Source organism: Ruditapes philippinarum, unplaced genomic scaffold (assembly GCF_026571515.1).
Source record: "Ruditapes philippinarum isolate M1 unplaced genomic scaffold, ASM2657151v2 ctg9106_1_1_1_1, whole genome shotgun sequence".
NCBI classification, from domain to species: domain Eukaryota; kingdom Metazoa; phylum Mollusca; class Bivalvia; order Venerida; family Veneridae; genus Ruditapes; species Ruditapes philippinarum.
The window spans coordinates 9932-30677 of NW_026851540.1; the positions used below are offsets into that span (position 1 = coordinate 9932).

A 20746-nucleotide genomic window follows, 5' to 3' on the forward strand; every position below is an offset into this window, starting at 1 on the left:
CTTCTCTATGTAATTTGTTTTTGAGTGTATAGTTTTATTTTGTGAAAATTGTTGATGTGGCAACTGTATGCAATATGGACTACAACTAATATAGAAGTATCAAAAGAAATGAAAGTAACATTATGGAAACTGTATGCAATATGGACTAAAAAGTATCAAAAGAAATTAAGGTAACATTATGGAAACTGTATGCAATATGGACTACAACTAATATAAAAGTATCAAAAGAAATTAAGGTAACATTATGGAAACTGTATGCAATATGGACTACAACTAATATAAAAGTATCAAAAGAAGATAAAAGTAACATTATGGAAACTGTATGCAATATGGACTACAACTAATATAAAATTATTAAAAGAAGATAAAAGTAACATTATGGAAACTGTATGCAATATGGACTATACAACTAATATAAAAGTATATAAAGGAAATTAAAGTAACAATAGAAACAAAAAAAGTTACTATCAAAAAATCTACTTGTTGAACTATACATTAAAGATCCTGTAACACATTTTTTTTATGGTTTTATATAAAAAATATGATGCTCAAATTAAGATTTATCAATATTGTAAGTTCCAAAAAGCATTATTTATAAAGATATTACCGAATTTAATATTTCATGAAAATAAAGGGAGGTAATTAGAAATTTGTTTTCTATAAATTCTAAGTCAAATTTTCCAATAAGAAATGAATGCATATAATTTAATGATTACATTTAATATGTACAAATATTTGCAGTACATATTTTACATATTCTCCGATGTTTGAAAATTGTTGTATTAGCATAATTATATACATATATAGTTTCACGCAAGTGTGGTATACAACCACAATTACAAAGCATACAGGATCTTTAATGAACAGTTATATGTATGAAAAAAGTAATTATTAATAAAAATACAAATATATGGACTAGATGGCCACAATAGTCCTGTATAGGTAACAAGAAAGACTTTCTATGAATAAAGCATTTTTTGTCCATGTGTTCGACAGATTGATCAAAATTGAGATATTTGACTGACTAAAACATTGTAAGGTAAAAAGAGGCATAACATGGTTAAAAATATTTAAGGATCTATTGCCTTGTTGATATGTATTACCCATTTGAGCATTGACAACTGCTTCAAATTGAAAGTGAATTATTTGATAGACTTAAAGGAGCTTTTGCCATAAAACTTAAGACAAGCACATGTAGATGCAGATGAACATGTGAGAACAACATTTTGATTGGTGTTTTTTTTTAATAAGCAAGATCTGTTCATTACAATAGATTTGATTTAGCAAGTATGTCTTTAGAGCCATTGATACAGTTTCTGGATGTAATTTGTCTTTGCGCATAGAGTTTTATTATGTGAAAATTGTTGAAGTGACAACTGCTACAATATGGTCTATACAACTAATATAGTATCAATAGAAAAAAGTAACAGTAGAAACAAAAGAAGTTACTTACAAAAATCTATTTGCTGAACTATACATTTATGGACAGTTATATGTATGTAAAAAGTAATTATTAATAAAAATACAAATATATGGACTAGATGGCCACAATAGCCCTGTATAGGTAACAAGAAAGACTTTCTATGAATAAAGCATTTTTTGAACATGTGTTCGACAGATTGATAAAAATTGAGATATTTGACTGACTAAAACATTGTAAGGTAAAAAGAGGCATAACATGGTCAAAAATATTTAAGGATCTATTGCCTTGTTGGTATGTATTACCCATTTGATGATTTACAACTGCTTCAAATTGAAAGTGAATTATTTGATAGACTTAAAGGAAATTTTGCCATAAAACTTAAGCCAAGCACATGTAGATGCAAATGAACATGTGAGAACAATATTTTGATTGGTGTTTTTTTTTTGTTTTTTTTTCAAATAAGCAAAATCTGTTCATTACAATAGTATTGATATAGCAAGTGCGTCTTTTGAACAACATTTTGATTGTTGTTTTTTTGTTTTTGTTTTTTTTTTAAATAAGCAAAATCTGTTCATTACAATAGTATTGATATAGCAAGTGTGTCTTTGAGCCATTGATACAGCTTCTCGATGTAATTTGTCTTTGCGCATAAAGTTTTATTAAGTGAAAATAGTTGTAGTGACACGGCTACAATATGGACTATACAACTAATATAGTATCAATATAAAAAAGTAACAATAGAAACAAAAGAAGTCACTAACAAAAATCTACTTGTTGAACTATACATTTATGAAAAGTAATATGTATGAAAAAAGTAATAATAAACAAAAATACAAATACATAGACTAGATGGCCACAATTGCTTTGTATGCATAACATGAACAAGAAATATTTGCTATGAATATAGCAGTTTTTTTGTACATGTGTTGGACAGATTAACAAAGGTTGATGTATGTACATAGGAAAAGAACAATTGCCCTGTATGCATAACATGAACAAGAAATATTTGCTATGAATATAGCAATTGTTTGTACATGTGTTAGACAGTTTAATTAAGGTTGATGTATGTACATAGGAAAAGAAATGTTTCATATCAGAAAGCATAAAATTCACATAATATACATTTCCATTATTGTTGTACACTATGATGTTAATAAATGGTATCAATTTGATGTCATGTATGACACAATTGGCAATATAAAGAAAGGTATAATTGATAGTAATGCAAGTGATTTGACGGTAAGAGAGATATTTGACTGTAACAAATATATTCGGAGTTTAAAAAGGGTATATTTGTAGTAGAAGTCAAATCAGAGTTGCAGGGACTGTTTCTCCAGGTGTAATTTGAGACAGTAGATAACAATTTTAATTACCAAGTAAAAAACAATTCAATAGTAAGAAAGATATTTTACTATAACTAGAAATTCTAAGTTAAAAAAGCATTATTTTGTCAAAATTGAGAAGCATGATTCTGTCATAATTCAGTTCGAGTCAGGGGTTTGTTTAATCTGATATATTTCTCATGATAAAGAAAAATTTTAAAGTTTCAATTAAAAATCTTTGTATGTAACTGAGATATTTGACTAACCAAGAAATTGTAAGGAAAAAAGATGCATAACTTGGTCAAATATTATTTTAGGATCTTTTGGCATGTAAGTTTGTATTATCCTTTTGATAATAAACAACTGCTCTATATTCAAAGTGAATAAATTTATTAGTCTTTGAGAAAATGATTTACAATAAAACTTCAGCAATGAAGTAAAAACTTAAGCAATGCACACTCTGATGCAGACGGACATGTGACAACAAGATTTTGTTAACAGATTTTTTTTTCAAAATCAGCAGAATCTGTTCAGTACAATAGTATTGAAATAGCAAGTATGTTTATTGTGCCATTGATATTGCTATGTTTTATTTTTTGAAAATTGTTGAAGTGGAAAATGTATGCAAAATGGACTACTAGTTTCAATAGAAAATAAAAATAACAATAGAAACAAAAGAAGTTACTTACAAAAATGAACTTGTTGAACTATACATTAATGAACAGTAATATGTATGAAAGGACGGACGAATGGACGGACAAGGGTAAATCTAAATGACTGCCCACCCCCTGTAGTGGGGGTACAAAAATACAGCAAACAACAAACATTTTTACCCAACAGCAGTAATTATTTATAAAAGTGTAACTTCAGTCACAACATTGTTGGCGTTTATAACCATTTGGCACATTTTTGGCAAAGCAGCGAAGAAAGAATCTTCTATAGCATCAAGGTTGTCAGGCAGGCTGGCTCCAGGACATAATTGTGTGTATGCTGACTTCAATGCATTCGTAAATATCCTAGCTGTCTTGACTTCAGATGAATGTAAACCTACTGTGGCAATCAAGGCCATAGTGGAGGGACATTTGACAGACTAAGTCTTTCCACATGTCGGGCACACATTGTCTATAGTTAATTTTTTCAAGTAACAACGTTTCTATTTGCATGCTTCATATTTTGTGATGTTACCCAAGGATACCCACTCTCCTGTCGTGGTGCCAGGTGGAGGTGAGGCACTTTGATGCGCGGTTTCATCATCACTGTCCGTTATTTCTGTCATGTCTTCTGTAAGGAGCTGAAATGTTACATTTAATATATGTATAAGCAAACTATTGATTTTGCCAACATGCAAGCAAGTGAAGTATTCATTAAACTGTTTAAGTACTTCTAAAAGTTTGATGTTAATGTATACAAGAATAATGTTTAATGTATATACAAGAATATATATATATATATATATATATATATATATATATATATATATATATATATATATATATATATATATATATATATATATATATATATATATATATATTATATATATATATATGAAAAAGGAAAACTATTATGATCAATTTATCTTACCATGAAAATATTTCATTAATTGCAGAATTATGTTGTATTCAGTATACATAAAAGATGAAAATACTTAAGCATCTAAAAGATGGAAATACTTAAGCATCTATCACCGAACGTACTGTTATTGTTGTGCTGTCTTCCCATGTGTTCACTGTTGGTTTGTTTTGAAAGACAGCCTTTTCTCCTTTCTCCACGCTTATGCAGTCACTCACCTTTAATGCTTGGTGGGTAGTGGCGTGCTTCCCCCACAAGGATATTGGAATAACACCTGTGTTGTCTTTCAGTCTAACGTTTAGTAACTCTTTCTCCTCACCTGTTTTGTTAATTCCTATTTTTTGAAGCGGTCTGATTTATTAAAGAGAGAAAGGTTTAGCTTTTTAGCAAAATATTAACAATCGACGGTGTTTGTTATTTGTCAAAATTGTGAAACAATGTCAAAGAACTATTGATCAGAGGATTATATATTTTAGGCTAAGCGTTTTAACTACGTTTTTCACTTATGTTTTTCACTTAACAACATATTTACACTTTTGCAATGACATTTGCTAATAAAAGTAGCAAACATCATTCTTGTAATACATACAAGTTCTTGAAATCTCTTGCATGTAACAGTCGTCAGTAAGTACTATATGGTATTCACATGTTTATAATATAATTTGTAAAAAGTGTGCATAATATAGGCAATCCTACGACAATAGAACCCAGGTTTAGTGCACTTATATCTTTAAAACAAAGGGAAGATATAATAATTTGACAATAGTTTTAGACATATATTGAGTTTAATTAATACAGAACTGTAGGAACTGTGAAAGAAACTGCATGCTTGACAATAAGTCATTACTACATGGCATTGTTTGGGCCAGTGCGAGAATTTTAAAAATTCTTAGCTCAGTCAAATGAAGAGAAGACAGTTAAGATTTTGATGTGTTTTGTGCGAGAAGCAGTTCAACTTAGTAGTAAGATTCTTTAAGTGATATTGGTGGATACCACTGATATGGAAGGCAGGAGTTTGCTGTGCAAATTTATTGTATAGATAAATACTGTAATCTCTTACTTTGACGATTTTGCCTTTCAATGAAACACGTGTCTTTAAAGGGGACGCTTTAATAGCTTCAACACTGTCTGGTTTGTCCAAGAGCACTGTTCCGCGTTGTCGCTTTTCTGGTGTGACATTCACTACGATATGGCACCTCATGACTGTGGTGAAGTCTGAGATATATACTATGTTTTTTGCCAGCAGGAAGTCTTTGACACTGAAATGTATATATGCAACATTTTTAACGACTCTGTCAAACTTTGAAATTGAATTATGCAAAGATAGTCAAAAATATTTTGGATTTCCAAAGAATGTTGACTATTATGCAAGTTTTCTTTTTTTGGGGGAGTCATATTTTTTGCAGGATTCTTAAAGAAATGCATGGTACGCCCGGACCAAATTTCAGAAAGTGTAAGTCTGAAAAATTGCATTTATTTCACCTCTAAGGCAGGAGGTACGTGGTACATGACATTGAACTTGACAATATTATTTGTGACAAGAGGTTATTACTTACTGTATTGTAGTGTCATTTGATTTTGCCAGATTTACTGTTCGGAAGTACTTGTTGCTGATAGAACACTTGATGAAACCAGAAGCATCTGCCAGTAAAGCAGTAAATTTCTTCTGCTTGCCCTCTTCTTTCTCTCATGCGATGATCTTTCCATATAACTGGGCTAATTTTAGGTTCGATCCAGATGGTATTGCTTCCAACTGGCTGATGGGTAATGTACCCTATGAATAGATGGAAACATAGAATAGTTGTAGAAGTAACAGTAATAAATTGTATTTATACACAATTTGATGACACAATTTTATGATTAAATTAGTATTTATTCTTATGAATATATCTTTTATTTTCATTAATGAAATACCTATAAGTCTAAGAATACGAATTGTATCAATGAATTTGGATTGTACAGAAATCTGAAAATGAATTTGTAGAAGTGGAACAGAAGATATCCAGCTGCATAGTACTCTGGTAAAATATGTTTAGCACTAACTTGTTGAAACACTTATAGATTTGAAGGTTACTTCATTTGTACTGTTGAAAAAGTCAACACAGCAAATATTATTCACAAGTTTAATATAAAACAATTTTTTGTTTTTTTTGGATATTGTTTTACAAATGAATAAAGTACCGCTAGCATAAGATGTAATATCTTTCATCCGCAGGAGTGATGTGTCCGAATATGAAGCTGATCCATTTAGTAATATTAAAATTATGGCAAATGTTAAAGTTTTTAGGTTTGACTGACGGCAGGGTTTTTATTTTCTAACAAATTGACACGAAAAGTCGTTGTCTTCCACTCCGTAAATAGCAAAGTATTCATCCCCAAGAAATTCTATTTTCCGTTTAAACTGGATCAAATATTTGTATGGTTTATCAAGGATAATCCACAAATTGTGGTCCAAATGCAGGAAACTGCAAGAACTGTCTCAACATGGAGGCTGACATCTTTTTTCTTTGCTATATCCCTTACTGAACGGTACTGTATCTGGAAATCAGTTGTCATATTCTTGGATATTTTTAGTGAAGTAATATATTTTGTATTTCTTTTTATGAAAATGACTTGTATGGAGCTAAAGTGTGTAACAGATACACCATTATACCTATTGTATATTGTACTACTTTTCATACAAAAATGGAAGTTGTACAGGAAAAAAATAGTATGCTTTCCTTTGCAGATATATATAGATATACACAAGTATCCCCTGCAGTCAACATCTGACAGTATAACTGTTTAAAATGAATTATCAATTGAAAATGAAGGGACATCAAGCCCTGGGTGGACATCATAGTTCGAAAATACATGGTCAGACATAAATGTGTGAACTCTACTGTTCAGCTGACTTTGTAAACATTTGTTGTGCTCTATAACTTGCTTGTTAGTAGGGAATATATGTAGTAAGTGTCTGATAGTATTAGCTTGATGTGGAATCATTCTTGATTGTAGTAAGGTGACATTTTGTGCAGTCACTTCACCAATGCGTAGTCTATTCAGCAAGTTTACCAACAGATCATCACCCTGTTGTCGTTTATTAGTAGTTAATATGAATGGCGTAAAAAGGGGCCATAAAATTGTATCAGTAAAGATATACCTTCCACGCACAGGTCGTAACTGATAAAAGTCTCCAAAAAGAATGATGTTATAGTTTCCAAAAGGACCGTCTGTATTAGCAATTGAACAAAGTCGTTGATGTATGTAATGAAAATACTTGGTCGAAACCATACTTATCTTATCTATTATTATAGTATGAACATTAAGGAAAAAAGCCCTTTGATCTTTAGAAAAAGACAAGATTCTGCTTTCAAGGGTGTCTTCCCTTATTGTACATGCTGTGAGTGTGTGCCATGTGAAATCATCAGAATGGTCTGATTGAGAATCTACACTCATAGCATGTAAACTGTGGCAATCCTCCGTATTGCATGGTCTCTGTAAAATGCTGTATTCATTGTCACCAGTTGTTTCTGCTGTATCCAAGATGTCATTAAAAATGTTGTTCTGCAAATTGAGTAAATGAACTCTTCTGATTGCTTCTTCTAACTCAGTGGTCAATGACTTCACTTTTTTATAACTCTGGTCAAAATCATGGAAATGGGCCATATAAGAATACCTATAAGTTATATATGGCAAAATTAAGTCCAACTCAGACCTGTGTGGATAATACAGTAATAAACAACTGTAATAATAGTCACCTGAAGTTTGCATTACTTTGCTAGGCTTAATGATGACAGATGTCTTGCGTTTTTGGAAGACAATATTACTATAAGGTTGCAATAGGCGTACTCTAGGGAGGCAGAACAAGGTATTGTAACACCATAATCTTTAGTGTACTCTGATGCAAACGCATGTAGACTAATACTTTCTAATTCATATGGTCTAGCACGGTAGAAATCTATAATACTGCTTTCAAACAAAGCTTTTTCATCACAACAATAAGGTTGTAACTGTTCACGCTGTGCTATTGGTTTGACATCTTTGAAACGTTTTGTATATGGCAAAGTGTTAATACTTATAACAGTTTTTGATGAATCATAGAGGTGTAAATCACCTAGCCCATGTAGCCTATACATGGCTTCTTGTGAACTAAGCTTTCTTTTCTTAAGTATACATGTGCCAATTTTAATCAGGCGTTTCCTTAATTCCAATGACTGGAAATTTGAGTCTGAAAATAAAGCACTCAATGTTTCTTTCAGTTCTTCTGGCTCTGCTTTACATATGTACTTACATACATAGAATGCACAGCTCTCAACATAGCCTGCCAGTTGAATATCCATGTTTGCACGCCAATGGCGCAAAATAACTGGATTGTATGCATTTACGAATAAGTCTATGCATTCCCGCTCTGTCTCATAGAAACGACCTCGATGATGAGTAATAACATCTGGATGAAAACAAATTCGTTTTTTCTTGCATAGACGTCTCGGAAAATCAAATCGACATTCTTTTCGACCTTTTCTACAAGTGAAAGAGTGTTTATGCACTTGCAAAAGTTTCACCAGTTCATGCATATCTGAATCTGTTTTATTGTCCGGTAATTAAGTGCATATAGTTTTATTTATAACATTTAATATTTGCTCTGAGTCAACATCTGAAAAATCAAAACCCAAATCACTCCAGATAAATATATGCATGTAGGGTGAACCACGAGCTTGAAATTCCACCCTTGAAAAATATTCAAGGACACAACCTAAAGGTTTTTTTTTAGTACATTTTTCAGTAATGAAGACCAACGCTTCTGGAAAGCTAAAGCCGCCATAAGAGGGTCATTTTTAATCGCACCATTCTCCAACTAGGCTTGAAGTTCGGGCCAATTATCATTACATGACAACGTAACAAAAAATGTTGGGGGACCCAGTGTCTTAACCATAGCTAACAACCGCAATAGAACAGACTTCCAATATGCAGCTGTACCTCTGATTTGCTTAGTAAACATGTAAGAGTTCTGCATTAAACAGAATCAGTCCTAGCATTATTCAAATCTGCAGCAGTAATTGGTGTGAAACACCCATTACAACTTCCAATTGGTTTCTATGTGCGCATGTAAGTACTCACTAAACTGGTAAGAACAGTCCATTCATGCTGATTTAAAGCAGACATGATGTAAGGAATATCTGTACGCCATCGAGGGTCAACATTGTACAAACGTGTTTGGAAATATTTCAAAATACTTAATGCACAGGGTCTGTCTGCAGAAATACCATTTTTCCATACGGGAAAAGCCAAGGGAAAGCTTTCTCTTCCCCACATGGTAAATCTTTCAAGTTCACAGGCCTTCCTAAAGCAACAGGCAATGTACAAGCAGATATATTTGCAGACTCAAGGTTTGCCTGGTTTTCTGAAAGAACAGTATCTTTTAATGTTAAACCAAACTCTTCATGTATCATGTCTGTACAACAGTCAGGATTATCATTACGTATTAATGGCAAAGACAATTCCAAATGTGATACATCAACATTCTCATATAGAGGATTTTTTTGTTTCAACCATAATAAAGCTGCATATACTGCATGGAGTCTTACTGGAAGAGTGACTGGTTCATTATTAGGCCGTTCAAAGCTTATAAGTACAGAACCAGAATTGTGTACTTGATTTGGAAAATAGGACAGTTGTTCATTCATATCAATAGGAATGTTAACAGCTATCCCTTTTTGTGCAATTTGACCACCTGGTAACACAATCAGAGTCATGAAGACTGGAATTAAGCTAATCAACCTTTTTTCAACTACAAACAAGTTCTCAAGGCATCAGGCACATTCCCTGCATCTAAATTATTACACACATATGACTGTTTTGGGATGATATTCTTTTTCAATTGACCATAGCACTTGCGACATAAAAATTCATTTTGTTTTAATTCCATCTTAGATGTGTAATTATTACTGATGTTACAGTGTACAATGTCTTTTGTTACAAGGAAACATTTACATGATGCACAACTTTCTTTTGGGTAATGTTGTATGTCTTTTACAAATTCACTTACAATATGTTGACAGCTACTCTTTGAAATATTTGATACTAATGCAAGATCAGTCAACAGAATCTTTTCCACGGTGTCACCTGTTTGGGAGCAACGGTCAGAGCTTTCAGTACGATTAGGTTCCATATTAGTTTAGAGAGTTGAATTCATTGTTCTGAAAGAACTTGCTAAAGTATTGTCATGGCAGTAGGTATGATTTATTGTAGGCAATCCGATATTTCTGACTGAAGTACTATTGTCATGGCAGTATGTTGTAGGATTTATTGTAGGCAATCCGATATTGCTGACTGAAGTACTATTGTCAAGGCAGTATGTTGTATGATTTATTGTAGGCAATCCAATATTGCTGAATGAAGTACTATTGTCACGGCAGTATGTATGATTTATTGTAGGCAATCCGATATTGCTGACTGAAGTCCTATTGTCATGGCAGTATGTATGATTTATTGTAGGCAATCTGATATTGCTGACTGAAGTCCTATTGTCATGGCAGTATGTATGATTTATTGTAGGCAATCCGATATTGCTGACTGAAGTCCTATTGTCATGGCAGTATGTTTTATGATTTATTGTAGGCAATCCGATATTGCTGACTGAAGTACTATTGTCAAGGCAGTATGTTGTATGATTTATTGTAGGCAATCCAATATTGCTGAATGAAGTACTATTGTCACGGCAGTATGTATGATTTATTGCAGGCAATCCGATATTGCTGACTGAAGTACTATAGTCACGGCAGTATGTTGTATGATTTATTGTAGGCAACTTTATATTACTGACTGAAGTACTATTGTCAGGGCAGTATCTATGATTTATTGTAGGCAAACTATTTCCATTTAATACAGTTGCAGTATATAAATGGCATTTGATAGTATCGTCAGTACTTCTATCATATGACTGAAAACAATCAGCACATGGCACACTATTGTCAGGAGTTCTATTCATGGAAACACTACCAGTCATCTGAACATGTGTTGAGCCTGCATCTTTGGAAAACTTGCTATATTCAGAGGATGGCTGCTTGGTGCCAACGTGATCAACCACAATAGAAACTGGTGTCAAGTTGAACATTTGATTGGGATATGTTGTTGATATATGACCTAACATTTCCTGTAAATTTGAAAAATTCAAAAGTATTGCTGAGCCTTGCTCACATGCCTGTCCATGTACATCACGAGAATGAGAATCATACATGTGATATGTGTTATGAATTGGATCATGCAAAATGGCAAATGTTAACTGACCAATAGTAAGAAGTGAAAAATCAGATGTTGAGAAAGCCAAAATCAGAGCATTGTCCAAGGGTGTTGCCAAGAAATTGGAAGCTTGTCGAATTTCTTCATCATTGGTGAGAAACTGCGCTGTTGTCCCATGAATTGTGTCAAGATGGTATGAGATGGACATCCTATAATTTTCATACAAGGCGTACTGGGGAAGGTCAGCAGGCATTAAATACACTTGTTGTCCAGCATACCTAGTGTTCACAGTCCTTGTATACAAGACGTCACCATACGTAAGGATACTGTCCAACGTAGACGAATTCCATTCCGCCACATGATGTAGAGACGCAAATATTAATGCTGCCAATGCAATAGCAGTACACTGAAATCCTGCATTATTGCCAAAACGTAATGAACAACCCTGATGAAACGTCGCTCTTACTGTAGATAATGGCATAATTCATGCAAATCATACGGTATAACATTAATAATACGCAAATGAATCAACAAACCTGAAATGATGTGATATTTTCTGCCATTTCCTCTGTTTTGGTCTGACTGTATACCGACCGCTATCAGCTTGTTAAATTTTATAAAGTCTAAGCTGGAAACCAGCGGAAAAAGTCCGCGAACACCGATCGTTCTGATTGGATAAAAATACCACGTGCAAATAAATTAGCATAACATTACAAATCGTGCTAAAAATAGTTTTAGATTCGGACGTTTCCGTAATATTATTATAATATCTTTATTGTTTATATGTATATTTTTGATGCTACAAGATTTATGAAAGTGATTCATATGTCATTGTTATATGATTCATGTCTGGTTAAATAAACTAGATTCTTATTATTATTACATCGTATTATTCCGGAGTATGACGGAACCGCCCGAATCGTCAAGATTGGATCCTAATCGAAACATCCTCGGCTATTACCAACACCGACGGAAAGGGCCGAAAAGATGAGGTTGTATCACCCTATGTTTCCTGTTTCCTTGTTTCCTGTTCCAACATGCACTAACAATTGGAAGCAGGAAACCACCTTACCGGACCAAGTTATTCATAACAAATGGCTTGCAGCCGTGGCTGCAAGCCAAAAATGTTAAAGGATCAAACTGGCGGGAAATCTTTACAGAATCACTGAGCGGTCAATGGGAAATAACTCTCTTAAATGACAAAATATAAACAACCACAAATGTCCCTGTTACCAAACGTCCAAACGGCAGTCTATAAAGTTTTTATTAGAAAAAACACAAATGAGCGTACAGGGAATTCCCCAGGATTTTTTAAGTGCTAGATTATTGTTATTTGACGGGTGTGTCTGTGCGGGAGGGTGTATTTACACCCTACCAGGAGTCGAAAATGTTTGATATTTTGGGTGTCAAGATACTGCTGTGCGCTGTTTTAAATTAAATAATGAGAGCTTTTCACTAGATAAACATTTTTTTTTTATTTTCCTTTTGTTTATAATGAAAGCTTTTCACTTTTTATTTTTTATTTATTCATACCCAACTCAAACAAATAAACAATTATAAACACACATTTACAACATGAGATTAATATGTATATGCATGTCCCATTTAAATGAGTACACTTCCGTTTTTTTTATTTTTTAGCTCATTAGAGCCGAAGGCTCAGGGTGAGCTATTAGTATCAAAGGGGGATACTCCGGCGTCCGTCGTCATGCGTCAACAATTGTCTTCTTCTCTGAAACCGCTGGACAGATTTACTTCAAATTTGGTCTGTAGCATCCTTGTGACAGTCACACTTGAATTTGCTCAAGCCATTTCAATTGGCCCCTGTTAGGGGTCAACAGAGCTAAAAATAGAAAAAAAACTTTAGACGTCTTCTTTTACAGAACAAATGGATGGATGATCATCAAACTTTGTCTGTATCATTCTTGGGTAGTCTTTTATCAAGTTTGCTCATATCAATTTGATTGGCCCCTTTTAGGGGCTGCTAAAGCTAAAAATAGAAATTACTTTAAACATCTATATCTAGAGAACTAATTGATGGATGATATCCAAACTTTGTCTGTAGCATTCTTGGGTAGTCTTTTATCAAATTTGCTCATATTAATTTGATTGGCCCCTTTTAGGGGTCTCTAGACCTAAAAATAGAAAATCATTTAGACATCTTCTTCTACAGAACCAATTAATGGATGATCACCAAACATTGTCTGTAGCATTCTTAGGTAGTCTTTTATCAAATTTGCTCATATTAATTTGATAGGCCCCTTTTAGGGGTCAAGGGAGCTTAAAATGATATAAACCTTTAGACAGCTTTTTCTACAGAACTTATTGATGGATGATCACCAAACATTGTTATTAGCATTCTTATAGTAATCTCTTATAAAATTTGCTCATATTTATTTGATAGGCCCCTTTTAGGGACTGCTAAAGCTAAGATACCCCAGGCCATGGCATTTCTTCAAATTATAGTTTAATGAAAGGGAAACAACTCATGCTGGAATTTCTTTCATACATGTGAATGACCTGCTGTTTGCTGATGAAATTATTTGAGGTCATGACCTCTTATGAAATAACTTAAGCACATTATACAAGAAACATAAGAACTTAGTATCAAGCTTTATTTGGTTTCATTCATATTCACTTAATTACATCACTTCATGCAGTGTTTTCTCTAGAGAGCGTTTTCTGCGTTTTTGACACAGTACTTTTGCATTTGATGCGGTAATATTATAGCCGTGTGTTTTCCGTGACGCATATTTTTGCGAGCGTCGAAGTATATATTTTTTTCTATAAATAGCATTAATTTCATCAGCTGATCGGTCACATGATTTATCTTAGACGCTTTAATGATTATTACATGTTAAAAGCGCTCAGGCGCTTCAGATTGTGACGTCATTATCCGGGTAAATTCACAAATGTTTGCTTCGAAAAAAAGCAGCCAAGATTGACTTCATTCTTCAATAAAGACAAAGTTAACGTTGATGGAGCGACAGAATCTACCGTAAACAACTCTGCGCCTATACCAAATGAGGTTTCCCAACCAAATCAATCGGCGGATGCTGAAACAACTGAGAAATCCAAGCAAAATGATAATGCTCCGAAGCAATTTTTTCGTAAGGAATTTTTGGTTATTAAAATGACCTGCACAGTTTGTATTACTGAAATAAACAAATCATTCACATCGGGATGCACAAACCTTAGAGCTTTTTAGTATCGTATGGTACTGGTTACGGGAGTTGACGGAAAATCGGAACTAGTGTGTTACGCTTGACAGACGCTACCAAAGCTCCATAATTTTACCGATTGGGCACATATTTGCCCTCAAATAAAAAGTTTGTTGTCCCATACTGTAAACACCTTACATATTTTGCATGTGACATTTTGTGTATTCGTTTACAAAAGTTATCAAGAAAAAATGTTCCATCAAAATTAACCCTGCTGTAGTGGTCATTTATCAGGTCTAGTATTTCATGATATTTATGGACTGTCCGTAAATTTATAGATAGTCTGGGACATGATCTTATATCCCAGGGATAGTCTAGAAATTTAAAGATTTTTTAATCCATAAATTTACAAATCTATATTCAATGTGAAATTTGCTGTTTTTAATTTTACACTAAAATCTGCAGCTTCTGACTAGTTTTTTTATTGATTGTTTATATTTACAAAGGTAATGTGGTGAGTTTCATCTTTGTATGATGATTTTGAAATATTTAATAAAAGTGAAAATTGAAAGTCATCATATTGTTTTGAATCTTACCATACTGTTACATTTAATCATATAGTATGTAACCTTATTAATTTTAACCTGTGTATATGAATATTAATGCAGCTTCGACTATTTTCTTACTTAATGTCTGTAAATTTACAGATACAAAAATCTGTAAAATTATAGCTCGTCCAAAAATTTACAGACTGTCCGTAAATATTATGAAATCCTAGACCTGTTTGTTTTGCATTATTTTATTCTACATAGTCTCATGGGAACACACTTGCAACATAGATATTTCTAACGAAGTCTCCAAAATATTAGGGCAAAATATTTCAATAATTTAAATTCGAAGGGCAAGTGAAAGTTGAGCTGGACTGGTCTTTCAGCAAGTTCTCTGAAAAATAACACTGAAAAACAGTTGTTTCTGGTGAGCGACTCAGGGCCATCATGGTCCTCTTGTTTTTATTTTTCATTGAAAGTTGGTCTACTTGTTTAATTGTCCTTCCATACCTTCGCTGCCTTCTCAAAGTTGAAAACTTTTATTGGGTGTCCATGAAGTCAGACGACAAGAAGAGTTAGGAACTTTAACAGAGAGACGGGTCCTGTTTTCAGTCTTAGCACTCTTCGGGCAGCTGAATCCGGCCTGTTTAAACTTAACTAAGTAAAAGTTTTATATTTGAAATTTTGAATAAGTTCTAGCAAAGTGTTAAACATCTGCAACTGTCATTGGAATTTCATTTATTGCCAAGAATGAATCAATTAAATAATAATCACCTACAGTACAAGTTGGAAGAAGGAGACCCACAGCGGTAATTCTTTAAAGAGCTGGATGACTTGTAGAAAGGATGACGGTAATCCAGGTCATGTTCTGATCCATTGACCAGTCGGTCTCCTCTTGGCTGGCAATGATGTCAGCTGTTCTTTGGAATGAGACTTTACTCTGAGTCCATCCTCAATAAGCTGGATTATCCTAGCAGGAGCTGATTTCTAGTTGTCGGCTGACGCGGATTTCATTCCTTGGATGATTGAGATATTTCCATTGGCAAGAGGAGGCATAATTGGCTCATATACATTGTCCTTCTTTTGAACCAATGAAATAGTTAATTAATCATCTGTAGCAAGATTCTGATATTTTAACTCATTCACCAACTAAGAAGAATGCTTTGCTCCAAATTCCAATTGATACATATTTTTAAGTGATTGTTTACCAATATAAACTTATATGGAACTAAAACAACTGGCAATAAATCAGGTTCACTTCATCTGTATATAAAGAAACCCTAATTAATTAAGGCTGTTAAGTCATATACAGTTCATAAGATATGCAATCTAGAAAATAATTTGAACTCTTTAGGCGTTTAACGGGGTATATATTTAGAATGAGAATGATAATTACCTGCATGGCACAAGACAATGCCGTCCGATGGGGTAAAACATCATACATCATGTGAATAGCCAGAACGAAGCGGTAGTCCTGTGTAAAAACATACAGTCCTGCTGCCTTTGCGTCATTACGGTCCTCGGCCTCACGCTCAAGGCTTGTGTAAATGGCAGGCACTTCCGTGGAGATATATTAGCCTTGTCATGAGACAACCATCTGACATTTTTTGCCTCCACTAACTTCAACTATGGGTCCAGGAGAAGTTCCTGTAAATGAAATTTGCATTTTCAAATTGTTATACCTCAAGATTTCATAATTAAAAATTGTCATTGGTGTTTTAAGATTTTTTTTAATATGAATTTTTACATTAACTCATGCTAGTTTCCTAGAAAATAATCATTAGCAATTACAATAAGTCGCTATGTTGTTTTAATTTTCTTTGTAACAGACCAACGTGAATCCGTTTGCAACTTTAACGAACGCACATATAACATGCCTTCAAAGATAATGTTTTGAAAAGCCAAACCTGAATAGCTTTCAGTCCACTGGTGCGGACAGCACTCTTCTCATAAAAACGTTAAAGATAACCAATAATATCTTTAATTTTCCGGAGATAATGCCTGTTCAACAGCTAAAGCCATTCTATGGGCTACACAGTGGTTGTTAACTTGGTGGGGGACTCTTCGTCTCAATTGTGCAGCCACACAATTTTGTTTTTCAACCATCATTTTCGCACTATCAGTTTCAAGGCTTACATCTTTTCAAGTTGGAGACACATGTCTTGTTTGAGGAAAGTCACCAGTGTCAAAGTGAAAGTGTAAGCTTTCCCGTCAGGCCTAGAAAATATGTCTTGCTAGCTCTTTCCTTTAGATATCTGAAACAGTCATACAATACTTGCATTTTGTTTGTGTTACAGCATTGGAAGAGATTTCATAATACTGAGTGAGCATTTGCATTATGTAGACATCTAAACCTCTGAATTTTATTTCAAATATGTTTTCATGTATAAAACTGTTAATGCGTCCAATTATAATTTAAATATCGAATTATGCTGAAATAATGCTTGGGGACAGTTGACAGCTTGCAATTCACAAGGCTGTCCATAAACAGGCACGATTAAAGAGGATCTGCAAAATTAATATTTTTGTTTCATTTTGGAGTGTTCATCAGGGACTCAGTTTTTCTGTATTTTACCTGATGTCAACAATCATCTCGCTGACAGCAGTAATGTCAGTAGTTTCATCGATCATGATGAAGTACCATGGTGATGCCTTCACGTCATCGAGGATTGACTGTCGGATAAGATTACCCATTGTCAGGATAGCTTCTTGTATGAACGTATGAACCTTTTAGATTCTCCCTTGTTGTTCTCGCCCTGGTGAAGATTATTTAAAATTTTGGCCGCCCTGATGTTTGCCTGCAAAAAAGATCAAAAGTTTAAATAAAAATATATTATTGTTAATGTTTCTCTATTTTATCTCATTTGTCATGGGTTTCTTTTATATGGTGCGGGTCCTTATCATACTTGATGTTTCATTGGGATTTTCGTTATTCGCCTGTTCCGTGAGGAATGCTTGATGTTATGTCAGTTTCTTTCTCATTCAGGATCTCATCCTGTTCTTGTGAAATTTTAAATAATATCTTTGATTAAAATTTGCTTTGTAACAGTAAACTTCCAACTCAACAAAATAAAGACATTCTTTGTGGTCATTTGCTGAACTGAATTGTTAGCCACAGTTTTTTAATGACTTGGTGAGATGTTTCCACTTTTTCTCTACTTGTCCATAGTTAAAAGGAAATGTGGAATGCTTCGTTTTATCTGCAATGTTTTTCATAAAAGGCTCTTTTCAGACAAACTTCATTGAATCCCTTGATGTTGTTTTATTAGAAGTAAACTGATGAGCGGTTCGTTATGTTGTTGTTGTTATTATGTAAATATTTATTTGTAGAAGCCACAAAATACTCAATTTATAAAAGAAATAAATTGAAGACAGTCATTTGAAGGTCATACACCTCCTATTTTATTGGAATTCTTGCCTGCATTAATTCAAAGTCGTTCAGTATTGACTATTGCTGCTTACAAGCGAAGCCACCGGGCTCTTTCAATTTGATACAGATATTTATTAAGACGAAAAACATGTACAAAAGAGGTTACGTATGTATATGAAGGAGAAATGCCTTCACCAATTCCAATTAGTGAATAATTCAGTACGTAACTTATTTTAGTTAAAACATATTTATTTAAAGTAAATGTAGAATGAAATAAATTATCAGAAAATCTCAGCTTATATTACTCGTTCTTTAGTCTTATTCCTGGAGTAATGACAGCATGTCAGTAAACAAGTAATGACTCATTTATGACCCGTGGCCAAGATCACTAGGTTGAGGTATAGAGAACATAACCATAAGGCTATAGCTTCTCCGATTTTTTTCTTGTTGTCAAATGGCACTCATGAAAAGTTTATTGAGGGATTTTGTTTTTGTTAGTTTTTTTTGCTTTGTTGAAGAATTAACACAAACAATTAAGGAATCGCGTAGTCAGATGTTAAGGTCCCCCACCCGAGTCGTGGCGGTAATTCGATGTGTATTTATGTGTAAGTGTAGTATCTTGTCAGATAGCATTACAATGTACTTGGAATGTGCCAAATGTATGCTAATGGATGATTAGATGTTCTTTTAACATATAATTTATACTTATTGTTCCTTAAAAAAAGTTTTATGCAAAATATGTGCGTTTACTCATGTTTAAATAGTCAGTAAAGTTCAAGGAAGCATGATCTATAGACCTGTTGTTATGTAATCATCATGTAAAGATTTTGGTTATCAATCAGTGAATTTTATTATATGAAATGTTGTACAACATGATGATGCGTCATTTTCTTTTTGCTATTAGAATATTTATACATGTACATATATTGTATGATTGTTCCTTTTAATTGCATATGTATATATGGTTTGTGTTAGAAATGATTGTTTTAAGATTATATTGTTGCATTAAAATGCTTTATTTTTTATATTTAGTTCTTATTTATATTTAGTTCATAAAATATTTATATCAGGTCGATAATGTGAAGAAAACATGTAGCATATATGAACTATTTTCTGTCTAGTCAACTTCCTTAAACTAACCTGTACTGGTGTTGTAAGAAGAAACATGGCTGGTTGTGACATCTGTTTGGTTCCAACAAACAATTAAACAATAAAACAATTAAAATTTCTTCAAATATTTTGTTCAAAAACGTTTAGGAAGACTGCTGAGATTTGTATCTTAAAGGAAATCCACATGACGGTACTGGAAATATTTTTTTGGGATTAATGTTCCATTTGATGAAGGTCTAGGACAATAACTTTTGTGCAAAATTTCAAATCAGTCATGAACGCCGTTTTTCCAGGATATTCCTTCTAATTGTCAAAAATGATCTAAATGAAAAAAAGCTGCAACTCGTTTCACATAAATAGGGCAACGAACAGCGCTAATATGTGATGGTCAATTATTTCCGAGTATATTTCGTTACTTTCCTTTGCATACCTTTCTGTTTTAAATGCCACATCTAATCTTTGTAAGAAATTCAAATTTTACGAGTTAAGGCTTTTGGACCGCAAAATGGAGTTACTTTACTGATTTACTAATTTTGTGTGATCGCAAAATGGAAAAAAATAGAAATACATAAAGTACGTTCAAAACGGCAAAATGAAAATTATGTTGCAGGCTAAATTTGATTTAGCCGTTGTTATGGAAGGTACTTGAGAGCACAGGCTGTCGTCAACAACCCCTAGCACAGACTTAAGCAAAATTCAACATATAGAAACAATGGTAATATTTTGAACATACAAACATCCGAAGATATTTATATACTGCGATTAACATAGAATCTTCAATTGTGAAGTGGCGTATTGTCCCCGTATGAAAAAATCGTGTACCCTTAATGAGAAAATAATGGGCGAAACTAAATAAAATTGAATTATTTTGCAATGGGAACAGAAATTAGCCTTCATACCTACGCTATCACAAATCAAACTCCTAAGCGGTGAATTTTTCAGTTGTTCAAGTCTTTAGCCATTATAGAATTATGTGAGTTCACATACACTTCAAATTTCTTCAATCATTATAAAGGTGA

The 20746-nt window shown here is 33.3% G+C and overlaps 1 long non-coding RNA gene across 1 annotated transcript; it reads right to left on the reverse strand.

Annotated features, from left to right (window-relative positions):
• Positions 1–3791: 3791 nt before the first annotated feature.
• Positions 3792–6425, reverse strand: LOC132741373 (uncharacterized). The gene is made up of 3 exons (XR_009627279.1): positions 5874–6425; positions 4443–5576; positions 3792–4036 (listed from the first exon to the last, which is right to left on the reverse strand). It is a non-coding gene; the product is annotated as an uncharacterized LOC132741373 (long non-coding RNA).
• Between the last annotated feature and the right edge of the window lie 14321 nt (positions 6426–20746).